Below are 18103 nucleotides of genomic sequence, written 5' to 3' on the forward strand. Positions count from 1 at the left end.
TTATTTGAAAGCATCAGCTTAGCGTTCAGAAGGCAGACAATACCTCACGTGGAAATACAGCATTCAGAATTAAGAAACTGCTGCAAGCAAAGCAGAATCATGACAAGTCATTAAACTCGGGGCACACCCACTTCTCAAAACCTGTGGGCTGTTATGACACCAGAAGAGTAAAATAGAATTAGAAAAAGTACAGAGGAGAGGAATTCCGACAGCAGAAATTAACAGACCCGAATCTTTCAGCTTTGAGGAAAACAGAGGGAGAAGACAGACATCATCTAGTCAGTTATGAATGACACGGGCACAGCGCCCAGAAAATTGACTATTCCCTCTCAAAAGGGAAAGGTAGATAAGAGACCTAAAGTGGATAAGGGATCAGAGAAAAAAAAAACATTTCCATGGGATGATCTGGACATATATCAATATGTTAAAATAATTTAGGCTGAGTACTAGAAACAGCTTGTCAAAAGCTCTTTCTCCCTTCTTTGGAAAAGGAGCCCTGTAACAATTCAATTTTCAAAGAGAGAAATCAAGACAGCCACAAAGGATTTTGAGGCCACTAAACAGGCCCTGAGCACAGACAGCAGCAGAAACCAGGTTCCTGAGCTATAGGCTTTGCAATTCAAGACATCCCTCTCTCCAGCTGCCAGCCCCAGCATCCCTCTGTTCAAGGTCGTGTCCTCCCCTAGAGGCTGCAGGACAGAGGGGTATGTACCCCTCCGCCAGGTTGGGCAGCCTGGTCTAGTAGTTGGCAACCCTGCACATAGCAGGGAGGTTGAGACTAGATGATCACTGTGGTCCTTTTCAACCAAGGCCATTCTATTACTAACACAGCACTTCCACAGGTTGTGAATGACAATGCAAATTAACAGCATTAGATCTTTTTAAAGTTAATATTCCTGCTGTGAACGATGGGTGCCAGACACAAACCTCACTGCGATGGTGAAGGAGAACTGGAGGGACAGTCACATGAGATAGACCAAGAAGCACCGCCTCAGCACCACCACACTGCATCCTCCAGAAGGTAACGCACCAAGTTAACAGATTTGTACCTTCAACAATTTGGCACAGACCTAAAAACTGCAGTTGCTAGGCATCTTCCAAATAGCATTCACTTTTAACAGCAAGTCCTGCTGAGTGCTGCAGTATGCAGAAGGTAGAATACATATAGCTTGTGAGTTGACAAGCACACGCCTAAACGCTAGCTCTATACAACACAAAACACGAACTCCTTCACTAGAGTGTCTGTCCCACAGTTTCTATAAGAATTTCCTGCACCCAGGATGTGGTGCGCCTCAGCATGGATTACAAAAGGCACCATTCTCATGCCGGGCATCTAGGAAGACTCTTCCTTTGCATATCAGGACAGAATAAGAGCAAATCTAAACGTAGGATTTAAAAGAACGTGAAACTTTGTACACCAGAATGAACTCCTCCTGAAATCACAAGTCCAACACTGTACTGAAAGCTGTTAAGAGTCAGAAATTGAACAAGGCCTCGAGCTCCTCTTTCATCAGCTCTTATTTTGAATGAGATGAAAAATAAATCCAAAATAGCATGAGAGTCACAGCACCAAAAGATTCTGGCTTTTTCATGTTCCCAAAATAACACGCTAGAAAGATATCTACAGAAATACCTTTTAGGTGCATTCAGCTTTCATCTCAAGCATCGTCACGATTCTATCCAACTTGGTATTTGCATAAAGCTACACGAAGCACTACCTCATCCGCAGCCACATTCTGACAAGGAGAGAGAACTGGGACCAATGGCTTCAAAGCACCAGAGCACTCACATACCATCACCCCATGCACAGAGAAATTCAGATTCCACTAGCTTGCCTCACTGACATCTGAGTGATCTAAGAGACGGTGGCAGTAAGCAACATCATGAGAGGTAAAGCCATCAGGGAGAAAGTGCTGAAGTGGAAAATCATGCTTTGTTTCAGATACTTAAAGGTGCAAATTATTTTCACTGTACTTTTCGACTGGGGAAAGTTTTGACAGGGGAAAGGGAGCAGTAGCAGTATGTTTGGGTAACTATACTCTGTTTCCTTTATCTCTCATAGGCAAATCAGGGAAGGATGTCTTCTCTGGACAAGCCTCTGCTCCTCAGCACTCCACTCATGGGGAAGGACAGGGCCTGCTATCTGTGGTGAGAGGGCACAGGGCAGCGACCATCACCTCCCACACTCGGCCTTCTAGGAATTTCCCAAGTGGCTGCTGTAGGATTAGGAGCCATAATGCTATTAAACACTGCAATATCAAAATCTGAATCAAAGTACACAGTCTCTCTAAAGAGGAGGATTTTTGTTTTTATTTTTAAACGTCTGGAAAGGCATCTGAGAAACACCATCAGGAAGCAAGGTCAGAACTGGCAGCTTCGCAAGCAAGACAGTAGGGCTTACTTTCACGTTGTACTCTGCCTACTACTTTAGATTACTGATTGCAGAGCAACAAGTTATTCTCTCCCTAATTGGGTCCCAGTCTAAAATAGTCCTGTTATTTTTAGTACAGTACTTAAGTATCTGAACCGTGGCCTGTACTGCAAAAGCTGGCATGTGTCCCTGGCCATACCAGAAATTCCGATATTAAACAAGAACACACATGCCACATATCTAGGCCGATTTTTGTTCTTCTTTGTTGTCTTTAGTGGGAGACTTTAAAGACTTTAAATGCTAACAGCAGGCCAAAAATGGCACAGGCACATTCGCTAATGCTGCATTTAAAGCCTCTCTACCAGCTACTGTGTGACAGGGGAATCAACACAGCAAGAAGAGAGCACAGGGCAGGGTGGCAGTGGTGAAGAGTTCAATAGCACTGATTAGTTAAAGAAAATACAGTCAACTTGATCTTACAGGATAAGGCACAAGTAGAAGATGAGAATGGGAGTATTTCACTTCAGCTTTGCTTACTACAAATCTCACAAGTTCTGAGCCACTAAAAAAAAGGGAAACTCTAACTGTACCCTGTAACTCATCTCTCTCCTGCTCCCTTCCATGCTGCCCATACACATGGATAAATTTGAACTAGAAGGCCTGTGTTGAACATGTTTACACACACAGAGAAGGATTATGTAAGCCATGTATGACAAACAACATGCTACTGCAAAACAAACAAGAGAAGATCAGAGCAAGATCTTAGGACCACCTTCCATCAGAGGAGTGACCACTGTCCTGCAACATGCCAATTCTGAATTATGAAAACTAGAACAGGATCAGAAGCATCATCAAGCTGTTCTAATGAGGTCTGTCTACCTTGTGAGATTACTTCCTCTTACCTTGCACTGTCATTGCGAACATGTTTTTGTTAGACAAGGAAGAACAGCTTTCCAAAAGGAATTTATTCTGCCCTTTTATCATACGTTTTGGAGAAAGGAAGTCAACTCCCTGGAATAGCTTTCAAAAGAAGATTCTAACCTGAAAGGAGACTGCCAGCCAACAAAAATTTGTTAGTGTCTATTACTACTAGACCATCTGTTCTTGAAACTGTATGTTCCTTTTCAGAGGTAACAGTTTTGTGAACAGTTTTATCATTGTTCGTTGTTTCCACTCCATAAGCATCCCCTTACCCAACATGTTCCTAGATCTGGTTATGACACATGGCCACCAAGCTCTAGTTTATCTTATTATCTAGTCGTTTGGGAGTATATTGATATAGTTAAGTGCTTTCTACACAGTCACAGTCTCAGACAGCAGCAGAAGTACCACACAAAACCTCATAGAGCTTATGAACTATAACTGAGCTGATTGGAACACCAACTAAATAATGTTCTCAAACCCAACTTTGACAAAACTAGCTAACATGAAGACTCAACCTTTTGGCATTTGCCCATTAACCACTTAAAAGGGCTGATTCTTAATGAAGGAATTTGCCTTTGTATTTTAGGACATCCTTCTACCATTCTCTCTCTTATCTTCAGTTTAATTGGCTTCCTCAAATCTAGTATGTTTAAGTTTTAATATTACTTACATATAACCAGAAACAAGTAACAGTTGTTTCTTCTTCCCCACCAGCTACACACATCATGCACAGTCACTTCACCTGCATTATAACACAGCACTGAAAAGAGAAAGAGCCCGAAGACTATTACTGCAATTCTTGCAATAAGTGGAGGTGAAAGCAAGATACAGTAACAAGTAATTAAATAAAAAACCTCATTCTATAATTCTGCAGCAATAAAATGACAATCGAGGAAAAGGTCAGTTCACTCACTTTCTCAGAAAAAGCTGCAGGTAATAAGATGGCCAAAACAAACAAAAAAAATCTAATACTGGTAAAAAGGAAGAATAATATAAAAATAGCACAGATCAGACGCGACTAAGGTGAAAACGTTCTCTCAAATTACCTGGGTTTGATTAAATTGAGTCATGAACATACTTACCAGTTAAAGCCTTTGTTAAAAATTCAAACTATTAGTAATCATTTATCAGAATCCATAGAGGGCTGATGAAGTAACTGAGGCTAGAAAAGAGCAGACAGCAATGTCTTTAACAAGTGAGAGGGGAAAAGAGTGGAAAGAACCTAAAGAATGATAAGTTGTTTCTTATTTGCACTTAGATTGTTGTTAAATCTATCTGTTAGCACCGAGAAGAAAATAAGAGATCAGAATAAACAAAAACTGCTAGCTTATGGATAAGCCAGGTCAAACAAACTCAACTTCCAACTGCAAAAAGAAAAAAAAAAACCAGCAGCAGTGAATACAGAATCCTGAAATCAGCAAAACCACGTGAAAAGATTCAGTCCATATCCTTACGAAAAATTAGGAAAGCTTTGTCCTACAGCAGACAGTGAAAACAACCACCTTACGGTAGATTGGAAAGTGATTGGCAACTGAACTTGTTTCCTTGCAGTAAAAAAAAAAGTCTCAAAAGTCTTTAAAAAACAAACAAACAAAAACCCATGATACACCAAATAACTGCTGCAGAGATCTACCTGAAGATCTCCAATACTATTCTAATCCAGATGTTTCAGGTAATGAAGGAAAAAATGGATTGTAAAACCTAGGGAAGCTGCTAACTTAGACAAACCTGTCAGCTTGCTGGAAGACTGAACTGAAAGTAAATTTTACAAACTAGAAAAATCTCTGTTAAGGAAAAGGCAAAATACCATATAAGAGTGTATAGGGAACATATGTGAGAATTGAGAAGTAGCAGTTCTGTTCTACTCATAGCTGATAAAGCTTCCAGCACGATGCTGTATCCAGTTTTCAGCAAATTTCAAAAAAGATCAATTGGAAAGAATCCAAGCAAAAGCAATAGGAACATCACAGAATTAGAAAAACATGACATCTGGGAGGGAAAGAAAAAAAAAAGAACTGGAATAAAAAACAGAATGAACTGGAGTTCAGCCAAACAAAGAGAAAGTAGGGGTCACAATGATATCCTTCATAGAAATAAGCCTGCTGCAAAGAAAGAGGGAAGAGTTCTCCATGCCCACAACCTTCAGAACAAGAAACATAAGTTTAAAAATCAACAAAGAAGATTTAGGAAAACATCACTGGGTGGAGTGGCAGGGAGGGTGTGGTGTGAGGGCACTGAAGAAAGAGGAAAGAAAAACACCAAATCAAAATTGCTAACAGGAAAAAAACAATGAGTCAACAAACAGACTGACTGGAGAGTACATGGAGTCTCCCCATCAATGTCACTACGCTTCTGACAAAAAAAAAAAATAACTACTTTTCATCCCTCAGCTTTTCATTGACTAACTGACCTCTCTCAACTCTCCTCTCCAGATCTGGGAGTAGGCTGCCAGAGAAATAAAGCTTAAAACCAATGTGCTGCAATGAGAAGGTCAATGAGGCGTATGCTGGCCGTAACTTTCTGAGCTGAAATACTTCCTGAGAAAGATAACCTATTACAAACTGTGTTAAAATATCTTTAAAAAAAAAAAAAACCATCTAACCAACGTACTTGCCTCTTGATACAAGGATCCAACTATGTCCCAACACTACAAACAAACCAGAAATTAACAAAGAAACACGTGACCAATGCCCTGCAGAGAACAGCGCACAGAGAACTTTTCTGGAGGACAAAGAACAGAAAGACCACTGTGAGTCCACTGTCCTGAATATTTTTACGTGCTTAGCCATAGCCTGCGAGCTGCTGATCAAAATCATAAGGTTTCACTGCCTGTCAGGTTTTTGACAGGTACAAAGAGTGGTGAAAGTTCTTCCAAAGGAATGTGGAAGAGAATCACCTGCATATGGTTGCTCCAGCACAATTAAGTGAAGTTAATTCTGTAAGATACAGCCCTATCACTCTGCAGCTTGGCATCAACACTTACTAGGTACCAAGAGGGTCTGAAAGTTATTAAAAGAAAAAATACATATCTCAGTCCCTTCAGTATTTTTAGCTCATAAACCATGAGCACTGAGATGTACCCACCAGCAGACACCAAACCACATCTACATTTGTTCTATGTAAAACCCTGAGGAATATCTACAGGGGGAAAAAAAAAAACCACCACCAAACAACTCTGATTAGACATAGATGCAAACATTTTCATCTTACTCAGCCTATTTTCTCTTCCCAGCTCCCCCCCCCACACACACACCGCAGTTTGGCTTCCACCACTTACATCAACTGAAGTAGCCTGGGACGTGCATTTTACAAATCTCACAAATCCTCTGCTCCTGGGTACAACACTCAGCTTAGACTTTAGCCATGCAACTGGAAGATATTTAAGGAAGCCACAGAGGCTTAAGGGTGGCTTTCGGATTGCATCTGCTTTATAACATACAGTGTCAAAAAATAGTTATCTGCCATCTTTTTGTGAGTATACCAGAGCAACATGCTGATTCAGGAAAAAATATTTATAAGGCTGTTCCATGCAGTTTTTCTTAAATCCATCGACTAGACCTAACCATTTCTTGTTCTAAGAAACAGGAATTTATGTAAATATCACAGCAACATCAAGGAGAATCTGTGAGTTAAGATCAGGTTTCTATATGCATGGGAGGGGCTCTCTGTGGATTTACCAGATTAGCAGTGGTGCCCTTCCCTCACTATCAGGAATGACTTTCCACTCCCTGCTTTGCATCTTCACAACTGCAGATACTGGGATGTTGGAGTACTAGCTGACAGTCCACAAAGGCAAATTACCAGTCCTTCCTAAAGATGACAAAGCTGTAGGGGAAAAACAAATAAAAATAGGTGTAGACATTTTAAGTCAAGATAGCTGAGCAATCATTACCATTTCATAGCATTTAGAGGTACCATCATTTGCATTCAAGCCAGAAGTATTTTTGCTTAGCCACCTCACTGTGTGGTAAACCCTGAGATTCCTGGCTGCCCAAGTTGCCACCAGACCACAGGACATGGCAAATAAACATCTACTCAAAAATGACAATTGTGGTTTAGAGTAACACTGAAGTCAGGCCAAATTTTAGATGTGCAATAGCTACCTGTATCCCACGTGGGATGTTTATCACACATTGTGGTATAAATACTCAGTTTTCTCCTGCTTTTTTTCCCCCCCTTCTTCCTAATACTTCGTCCACATTTGAAAAGGCGATCATCTCACAAAATTTAATTTCCATAAACTGGGATTCAGAAGCCAACACAGAGCAGTGTAGTGATCACACAGGCAAAACACTGCCCCTAGAAACAGAGGCTCAAGAGGGGCTCCAAAAAGTGGTACTTTCACTTCCCACACCTTGTGAACTGCCAGCTTTATCTAGAGACCAGTTGCAAGGCCTATACCAAACTCCACCACACCAGAGAGCTACTTCAATATTCATTAAAGAGCCCCCATGAACAAGTCTTAAACACCCAATAAGGTACTCCAGAAGCTCCATGCAGATATTTTCTGCACAGAAAATCTGTACCCTCTGTAATATAACCTTGGTTTGACTTAGTGCCAGCATAGCACACTAACATAGTGCAAAGCACAAGGGTTAAACTTGTCTTACGCCAAGATCATTTATTTTAAGGCACACCTCTAGCCTTTTCTAGGCAGCTTGAACTTGCCTCGATTCAGTGAAAACTACCAGTGATTAGCTGCATTTCACCTTCAGGAGAGACTGGTGAGGAAAGATTATTAATCTTTCAGACATTTCTTCTTAGAACTCCTCTTAGGCACTTCCTCCACAACACTGTTGCTTACCACCAACCCCAGCTTGCAGCAGTTAGTCATCACTGGGGACTTCCACCAGCTCTTCTGATGCAGAGATGCGCATACTCCTCCCAATCCTGGACCTCGAGAGAGAAAGGGGGTATTTGGATAGCAGGGAGGAGGACAGCACAGCCATACAGCTGCTCTGGTGCAGGACTGGAGGTATTGCTGAAGAACTGCATGGAGATGGCCCTGGCTGAAGGACAAGAGGAGGACCAGAAGGAACTATTTGGGAACCTCTATTCTGTACTCACAGCAAACTAGGATTTAGAGGAGTTTGAAAGCTCCTTAGTCAAAGTACACATTTCTTGTTTGGGTTCAGACAATTAAGACTCAGAACTAGAGGATGCCTGCATGCTTGTAAGAAGAGGTGAAGAACAGCTAGTGGATGAAAGCACTGCTGCCCACATAGCACAGTGATTTATGGCTCAAACGTAGGTTTAGACAAAAATTCACTCTGACCACACAGCTTGAATGTAGATTTGTACTCAAACACTGACTTTAGAGAAGCCACAGTTGAAAGAAAAAAGTCCCCATGGATGCTTCTGTCTGGGTAACTCCTCCCTGAATCACTGTCATAGCCATTATAGATGTGACATGGCTGAAGTCAAGTCAACTAGATCTCTGCTGAGAAGGGGAAGAAGCCTGGCTGAACTATGCAACTATGTTAGCACACCCAAAGCATCACTTCTGTCAATCATTACTTCCTTCATCCCAATAGCCCCAAATCTGAATACTGCTATACAAGGCGACTGAAGCATTTACAGCAAATGCTGCTCATAAATTTGACCTTCATTCAGTAGCTGCTAAGCTATGGTACAGAGCGCTTAAAAGATGGGACAGTGAGACTATTCAATATACATTTTTTCACTCTCCAAATGATTTTTCAAAAAAGACAGAACATTATTTTAGGCCAAGGCAGACCCCTGTAGGAAGGCCAAGGATAGATCTCCTCCTCAGAGCATTTGAGAGTTCACATGCTAGAGAGTTGGTACCTAGCCAGAAAGCCTGAGCTAGTCATGTAGCTCATTTTTAGAATTAGAGAAAAATACTAAGGTTGAACGTTTCTGAAGAGAAACAGCATTCACTACTGTGCAATCAAGAACCTAAGAACCCAAGAACCCAAATTTCAGCTCTTCACAAGCCCTGGCCAGTAAAACAAGTAAAGCCACGATCTGTCACCCCACACCAAAAATGATTCTACATTTCCAAGGTAACCAGACAATTCTTCATTTTCACCACAGGCAAGAATAGTAACTGAAATTACTAAAGCAGCACCTAATTTTGCTGTTTCTTTGCTTCCCCACCCCCCACCTCAGGTTAAAGAATATCAGGTTTAGCAAGGCTGAGAAACTTGCAGCTCTTTCAAATGCAGCCCCTCGAGATTCACAAGAGTTTGATTGAGATCTGCTCAACAGAAACCAATTTCATTCCCTAGCAGACACAACAGCAGTCCATCCCTAATGCCTTTTTTGACTTCTGCTGTAGAGATCACTTTTCAGAGCCGAGCAGAAGTCTTGGGACTGTGAGACTCAAAAAGAAAAAAAAAGTGAAGACGTTCCAGGAAAAATAATCTTGACCCACGACTGGCCTGGAACAAGCATGTTTTACCACAATGAGCAAGTGAACCCAATCTCCGTTTTCCCCCATAGCACTAAGGTAAGTACTAACAACTATTACACTCAGTATTTCTTGTAACATGAATAATGATGGATTTATTACTACTTCCTCAGTGTTTCTGGCTTATGGCGATCGTATCGTAAGATACAGCTACACGCTACTTGCATAATCACCTGAAACTGCAGATGTACTATTTGTGCTCTTCAAACGTAGAGAGCTATAGAAACATTTGTGTTACGGCTGAGTTGCTCAATCAAAAAATCCCCACCTCACACTGACACATCCTGCGTTCATTTTAAGAAAACAACCAAACGACATGCATCTAAAAAAGACTGAAATTGAGACACCATCACTCAGGTTCACATTTCAGGGTAGTATGCAGATCAGACACATAAGATGAACTCAAGTTCTTCTCTCCAAATCCATACACACACAGTCAAAAGTAAATAAATAAATAACAATTCCCTTCCACAGGTAACCCTTGCAAATTCAGCCAGCCACTGGAAATGCTGTGCAAAGCCAGATCTAGTCAGCAGCTTGTTTGCTTGCACAGCTCTGTAACATCTGTTTGGAAATTTGTAGGAATAAAAACTTATACTGGGGCTTCATAAAAAAAAAAAAACAACCAGCAGGCTTCCCTGGCTGAGCTGGCCCAGCAGTTGGCTATCACTGAAAGAAAATGAGATCCATTCTTCTCTTTGCCATATCTTCCCCATCCTTTTCCTGCAAGGGCATGTCTCTTTGGCTGCCCCACTGCACGCTTCCCAGAGCTGATCCCATTCTCTAATCCAGAAGGAAACCAATTCATGAGAAAACAAGTGTGCAGAGCAGCTCTGTGCCTAGTTACAGCCAGCAGTGAGCATATACAGAGAATGAGCAAGATGGCACAAGATAAGAGACATTCTGGCAGCAGTGAGCTCTTCAAATCGCTCACACCTTTTGCCTCTTTTCCACAAGAAAAAAAGCTTCTTCAATCTTTTCACATCTGCAGACTTTTCATAGCAGAAATCTGTATTCCAGCACTAGAAGAATAAAAGTGACTTCTGTCACTCCTGGCTATATGCTAGCTGACTCTGACACTGTACTGAGAGCTGCCAAATTGACCTGATGAGTTACTCACATGATCTACAGAAGTATCATCTTGGCTCGTCCAAATTTCAAATGACTTGGAGAGCAAATCTTGTAAGGAAGAGTTGGACTATCATATGCTAAGAGGACAAGAATTACTCAGAGAAGAGTATCAGCAAACTTAAAGTAGGACCATCGTAGCATAGGAGCTTTCCTTCAATCTGTTTTCTCAATGTCACCCATGAAACCTTTTTCTATTGCTGAGAAAAGTTGGACCACACAAATCACATGCTTACTAAAACTGGCTAAGACTAGCAAAATGTCTTGTCATTCTCTACCTACGACAGTATCAGTAGGACTGTTTTCCAAAGAAGAGGTGAGGAGAATGTTACCTGACTGTAATTCAACCAAGTGTTATCATACACCTAAATTCAGCCTGCCATTCACAGCATCAGCTGAAATGTCCTTTCGAAATGCTCCTCTGACTCTCCATGTGTTAACAGCATGATCCCCCTCGCTAACAAGAAACTCCAGAGAGATTTTTCCTGACCTTTTCAGCGTCAGCACTGGAACAGAAAATGCATATGAAATCAAAAAACAAGCCCTAGCACACACTGAAGATAGCATTTGCACTCCTACATCTCATAGCCTCCTTGTTCGATTCCCTCAAAGTCTTTTTGAAAAGAAAACCAATGCCTCCTCCGAAGCCTTTTAGATGTTAAATGTCATGGCTACGGGTAATGCTACAATATCCTACCAATTAAGAATTTCAAAAGTCATCAGCTTATGGAAATCAAATATAATCTGTGACATTATATTTTGATCAGTCTTAGAGCATAATAATGAGCTATTTTGATCGCTTCCTCCTTACAGAGCCTTCACTAAGAATTATCACTTAAAAACAAGAAATGAAGCTACAATTCTAGCAGCAAGGGGAAAAAAAAGACAAGAACCAACCTTTCTACCTCAACTTTTTGGAGTTCAGAATTCACAAGATAAAGTACTTCATCACAGTGGGGAAAAAAAAAGACTTAAAGTTGACGAGTTCTTTCATAAATTGTTAAAGATACATAAATTTGTGCCTAGAGCATAGATCCTGGTAGTGAATCTGCCTCTAGGGTAAAATTTAATGGCAAGCAGTAGCCTGTCCTCAGGATTACACTGCACAGATGCTTTTCTCTTGAAAGCTGTTTACTACACTCCTCACTGTGACCAAGTACAGTAACTTGAACATAACAGTTGAAAAGAGGCAAGAAAAAATTAAAGCAACCTGACCCACCAAGAAAGTGTTTGCTGGCACTTGAGCCATTGTTCTGTAAAATATCAGGGCTTGAATTCTGTCATAATCCCCTGACATCTTGGGTGATGTCAGCACAAGCAGCTATTAGAATGAAGAACGATCACCCACAAGACATTAATTCGGGAAGAATCAATGGCCTTGTAATACATATGCCTCCCTTAACGTTCTCCTAAATGGACTTTAATATATTTGAGCCAGAAGGGGAAGCAAGCCTTTAAGAAAGACTTTGGCACAACACTGAAATATCACAAGCTTCTGAATTTTCAGCTTTCCAGGATCCCCAAAGTTTGTGCTTTAGTAGAATAAGAGTTACTCCTTTTCAAGGATGTTCAGAACTTTTAACAGCATACTAGGGAAGGCCAACCTATAGACTTAACACTTCGCCCCATCCTTCCCACTCTCCCCTTCCCAAATCCCATTTAAGGGGAACCCTCCCTGCCTCATAGTTTGGCGTAGATGAACACAGGAAAGAAGTTAGAAAGAAAGGACCTGTTATCACCTACCTCCCCCACCACCCTCCCAGAAAAGCCGTATTTGTTTTGGCTCTTGAAAGTTTTTCATTTGGTTCCTTCTAATATGTAATATTGTCCTACTATCTTCAATTAGAATCAAGATCTGGGAAAGTTTTCACTCTAGGAAAGGATCCAAATCCCTGCTGCCGGTTAGTTCTGAGATCTGAAGAGCTCTACAAATGTATGAAGCACACAGTTATACAGCATGGTGGCAATTCCCTGATCAAGAATATGTTTAAGCGTTGAATACTTTAAGCATAATAGAAATACCCACAGTGAATCAGACTCAGGTAACATGACAGGGATTCCCTTCCCCATTGTTTCAGAACTTACGCTAGCATCTGAAGATGAATTATAATGAAGCTAATCAAAGGAAAAAAAAAAAGGTTCTGAAAACTTACTGTGATATAGACAGACAAGAACTGTGACAAAGCTGCAGCCTCTTGGTCAAGTCATCAGAAACACAGAATTTAGATCCCAGGCATCAAAAGAATCCCCAAGCGTTCATCAAGATTTCATCTCCACCATGACAATTCTACAGACTTAAGAGATTCTTCCTGTCTATTGATTCTCTCACCAGGGATACATAATAGAAGAGCAACACTAGTGTCATGAAGTACTATCCAGCCTTATTTATCTGCAACCTTCAGCATCCACAGGCTCTGCCTCATAGCAACCACTTGTTTTCTCTGATTTATCTGTTGACATAAACTCTGCAGCAGTAAGTCTGAAGGAAGCATAAGAACTACACTCTGACTAATGCAGAAATCCCTACCGCCGCTCAGCAGAAGAGCTCCTTCCCACTCCACTGTAAGTTTATTCAAACTGGATGGTATGGCATTTCCTCTAAGGTTTGCCTGCCAGGAAAGTCATTTCCTATTTTTGTACTGTCGAGACCTAATAGAAGCTGGCATTGGTCAAGACTAGGAAGAATCAGAGGCTAGTTTGCTAGTGGTTTAACCAAACATGTGCTTACAATTACTCCAATCATCATGATCTGCCTGCATAAAACTGCCTTTTTGGAATTTGCCCACGTTCATTGGCTTTGGCCTCTAGAAAAGCTGAAGCCAATTCACTAAGAAATAGATTTTTTGAACATATCAGCATTATTTCAGCAACTGTTCAATAGTTAATAATCTAATCATTAACGTAACTGTTGGGCATTAAGATCAACATATCTGCTCTACTTACTGCTGTTGGCCTACAGACAACAGCTCAGCAGCAGCAGGGTTAGATAATGGGAAAAGCTCTCACAGTCTTCCACTGGAGCCCAGCAAAAGAATACAGCAGAAATAGGACACTGCTTTTCTTTCTTAGATACTCTATAATATCGGCCCACAAGAACAAAACAGACGGTCAAAATGTTCCCTTTAAACTTGTCTAAGGCATTCATCACCTCTGTATTCAAGGACTACAACTATCAACGCAGTCCCAACACATTGAGGATGTAATGACTTGCCAGAAATGATTTAAAGATTCCAAAAGGCTTTGGGAAGGAAGAAGTCTCTCACACTAATTTACATTATTACTCTGAGTTGAGGTTTTTATTTAGTATTTTACTTGCTGCTTTCCAGAGCGTTGAGCGATGTGACACTTCTCTACTCTGCCCTGGTAAGGCCATATCTAGGGTACCAGGGAAACCAGTATCCAGCACAAGAGAGACAAAGCACATACTCAAGCATCTTCATGTGAAGAAAGGCAGAAAAGACCTGGGACTATTCAGCCTGAAGAAGAGGAGGCTCAGGGTGGGCCTTACCAACACATATAAATACCTGACAGAGGACCTGAAGAGAATGCTACACTCTTCTCAGCCGTAGCCACTGACAGGACAAGAGGGAATAGAATTTCATGCAAGTTATTTCCACCTCAACACAAGAAAACACTTCTTTACTGTGAGGATAATCAAACACTGAAACAAGCTGCCCAGAAAAAAAAAAAAAAAGAACCACAGTCTCCATCTGTGGAGCTATTAAAAATCTAACTGAACACAGTTCCAGGCAACCTACTTCTATTGGACCCTGCTTGAGCAGGAGAGTCAGACTAGATATCTCAAAAGGTCCTCTTTAACCTCAACAATTCTGGAAAATTAGTTAAGGATAGCAGTGCTCGGGAGGGGGGGGGGGGGGGGGGGGGGGGGGGCTAGAAAAATCCTTCATATTAAAGTTTGAGAAAGTTCCCCCCTCTGCTAGAGAAAATAAGAAACTTGCATCTCACTATGGGTAACGCTGCAATGCAAATAGCAAGCTACTTTAAAAGTTCTCTTGGCTTATAACAGAGCATTAACATTGAGTTTTGAAAAACTCATGCGATTCATCCTACCTCTTCTCTACAGTTCATCTTTCCACTGTGAGTCCTTCACTTGCAAAAACCTCAAGAATCCACACAACCTCCTTTTCGTCCTAACAGAGAGTGACTCACACTGTAGTAAGAATGTCTTCCAACAAGTTCTCAGGTTCACTGATGTCAGTGGCTCTTCACCAGTTGAAGCCACAGAATAGTAGAAAGGATTGGGTTGGAAAGGATCTTTAAAAATCAGCTAGTCCAAGTCCCTTACCGTGAGCAAAGACATTCCAATAGATCAGGATGCTCAAAGCCCCATCCAATTTGATCTTAGGTACTTCTAGAGATGAGGCATCTGTGACGTTTTCAGGCAGCCCGTTCTACCATCCCACCACCCTCACAGATGGGAAGGGACTGTCTTAAAAGCTTCCTTAAAGTACTGAAAGGCTGCAGTAAGATCTCACTGAAACTCTGATGGCAAGTTGTGTCAGCAGTGTGCCCTGACAGCCCAAAGGGCCAACCACACCCTGCGGTGCACCAAGCCCAGCACAGCCGATGGGCAAGGAGAGGTGCTGTCCCCTCTGCGCTGCACTATGTGGCCTCACCTCCAGTGCTGCATAAAGGTTTGGGTGCCACAATATAAGAACGAAACAGAACTATTAGAGAGTATCCAGTGAAGGGTTACAAAGTTGGTGAGGGATCTAGAGGGTAAGACATAAGAGGCCCTGGGTTTGTTCAGCCCAGAGCACAGACGCTGAGGAGAGGCCTGGTGGCAGCCTGCAGCTAGCTACTCACAGGGAGTGGAGGGGCACTCCGGTGACTGCAACAAGGCCCGAGGGAATGGCATGGAGCTGTGTCAGGGGAAGGTTGCGTGTCAGAAATAAGTTCTTCACCAGAGGTGGTCAGGCACTGCAACAAGCCTTTTTCAGAGATCAGGAAAGAGAACAGTTCACACCGACCCTACTCTAAGTTCAGGGTTGAATTTGTAATTTCCATCCTAACAGCTGTGTATATTTGGGCTTTGTGAACTAATCTATCCCAGGAAAGCAAAAAGGGGAATGAGTTCTGAGGCAATGCGTACATCATGAGTCCAAAAGCTGCTACAAACTACAACTACCACCGCTTCCAAATGCATGTACTTCTGTGAAAAATGTAGCACCTGTCTCTAACATCAAATATCCACTAACAAGACAGTGCCCAAGGGAAAAAAAAAGTGTGACAGCAAAGGGCTTTGTAGGGTATACCCAACCAGATCTCAAAGTCAGGCTGTTCTGGTTACCTCAATCACTGAAGAGTTTAAATCTGCTTGTAGACAGGATGCATTGCCCTAATCAGCAATTTCCTTTTATACTGTACTCACAGTGAATTCTGGCTCCTTTGGATAGCTCTCCCCAAATCCAAAACATGAGAAAGAAGTCATTCTGGGCTAGTATGAAAACTGTTGTCCAAGAATATCATCCAATTCAACAGATGGCATGAGAATTGGAAAGACTTGGCACAGGACAAGTTCTGAAGTGTACAGTTCAGCAAGTATACAGAAAGAAAGGTAGTAATGTGACATCTGTTTACTTGACAATTATTACTTGTTGTAATAGCCACTGGTTTGAGAGAACAATGATGGCAAACAAGACTACTTTGCCATGGCCAGGCTTAGACTGTAAAGAGCTCTCCTGACCAGCAGGCAGCATGAGGATAAGTGAAGTTCAATATTCATAGAAGGACTGCTTGTCAACCTCATAGTTCCTGAAGAGATGTCAGTTTCACCTTTCAGGAAGAAGATCTCCATTCCTAGATTTCCCTAGGTAAAGAGTCGCAACTGTTATACTTTGGACATGTCCAGGAGCAGGTCTCAGTTCCAAGAAAAACAATCCTTATTTCTTAGCCTGCTTTCCTACAGAAGGAGGCTTATGCAATCGCCCTGTAAACAAGCCATTTGGCAAATTTCATGCAAGCTTGACAGAAGCAGAGGTCTCAGGAGTTACCTTTCCCATTTGAGAAAACAGCAGTCTTGGTGGGCACGTGCAATGAACATGGCCCTGGGAACCCGCAGCAGGACATTCACTATATAAGAACCCTTTACAAACACTGCTGACAATAACAGTTTTGTCAGAGCTCACGATGTATTCAACAAAGAAGAAGAATCACAAGACAAACCCAACGACAAGTGGGCTTCCTCAGTCCTAGCTCTCACAGAACTTTGGGCTTAAAATGAAGAAAAGCACTTCCATTGCCCACTAACAAAGTTCACATAGAGATTTAGAATAAGAAGGCCCAGGAAGACAGCCGAACTACCATCCCCAATAGTTTTTGCTTGAAATCAGCCCAAACAAACCTCAGGCTTCCACAGTATACCATGCAGAAACTGGCAAGGTTTTTTCCCCCCACACACATCGTTTGCTGTAACCGCTGAAATTTGTACCTGACCAAATACTTAGGTGCATCCTGAAAATGCACACAGCTGGTTATCAAAGAGGCACCCATCCATCTCCCACCTCCCAAGCTTCCAGCACTACTTTGCCTCTGAAAAAAAAAGTCCTTGAGTGTATTTCCCCCTCATTCCACCTCCCACAAGAGAGCTCTTTGGTTTAAGAAAGAGTTCTGCCTACAAACCTGTCCTCATTTCACACATCACTGTGAACCTCTATGCCCGTGGCACAGATGGGGATACAACAGCAAGGAGCAGAGATGCGACAGCGCTGTCCCATCCCATGCCACACTGTGCAGGAGTCCACTCAATTCCACAGCCATGTGTGCAGGGATAAGTTGCCCATTCCTTGCTGTTTAGAGGGACATCTGCTAGTTCAATACTGTCAGAAAACAAGCTCCCAGCACAATACTCTCCTGTTGCTGGCAGAAATGGCACATGACCCAGCTATGCCTTTCCTTTGCCAGCTGGGAACTCCCCACGTCAGAAGAATCCCTTTGCCAAAGAGATCCAGATACTTTTAGCCCATTTATACCCAGAGTGCTGCTGAGAACACAACCAGAGATCTCTAAAACCTTTGCGACAGTTCTTGCTAAAGTCAGAACCATTTAGGTACTTGCAAGATAGAGAGTCGCAAACGTTTGTTTTATTCACAAAGCACACGGTATAGCCTTAAGCACTACTACGAAACAGAACCGTTTGCATTTAGGCAGCACTTTCGGACTACACAATAAAAACATACAGAAGTACACTACTGAAATCCAGGTGTGGCCATATCTAAGGATGAAAG

General features: G+C 41.9%; 1 protein-coding gene across 6 annotated transcripts in view; it reads right to left on the bottom strand.

Annotated features, from left to right (window-relative positions):
- The window catches only part of GRB10 (growth factor receptor bound protein 10), a 141753-nt gene that overhangs the window by 121763 nt on the left and 1887 nt on the right, over nt 1-18103 (bottom strand). Inside the window, exon 1 of one of the 6 annotated variants that reach the window (XM_040684208.2) lies at nt 6973-10618. The exons of the other annotated variants lie outside the window; for them this stretch is intronic. The gene's annotated coding sequence lies outside the window, so the exon portion shown is untranslated. Of the gene's footprint in view, nt 1-6972; nt 10619-18103 lie in introns of those variants that run through there. 6 annotated transcript variants of the gene reach the window in all.

The sequence above is a fragment of the Gallus gallus genome, chromosome 2, assembly GCF_016699485.2.
Source record: "Gallus gallus isolate bGalGal1 chromosome 2, bGalGal1.mat.broiler.GRCg7b, whole genome shotgun sequence".
Classification (NCBI taxonomy): Eukaryota; Metazoa; Chordata; class Aves; order Galliformes; family Phasianidae; genus Gallus; species Gallus gallus.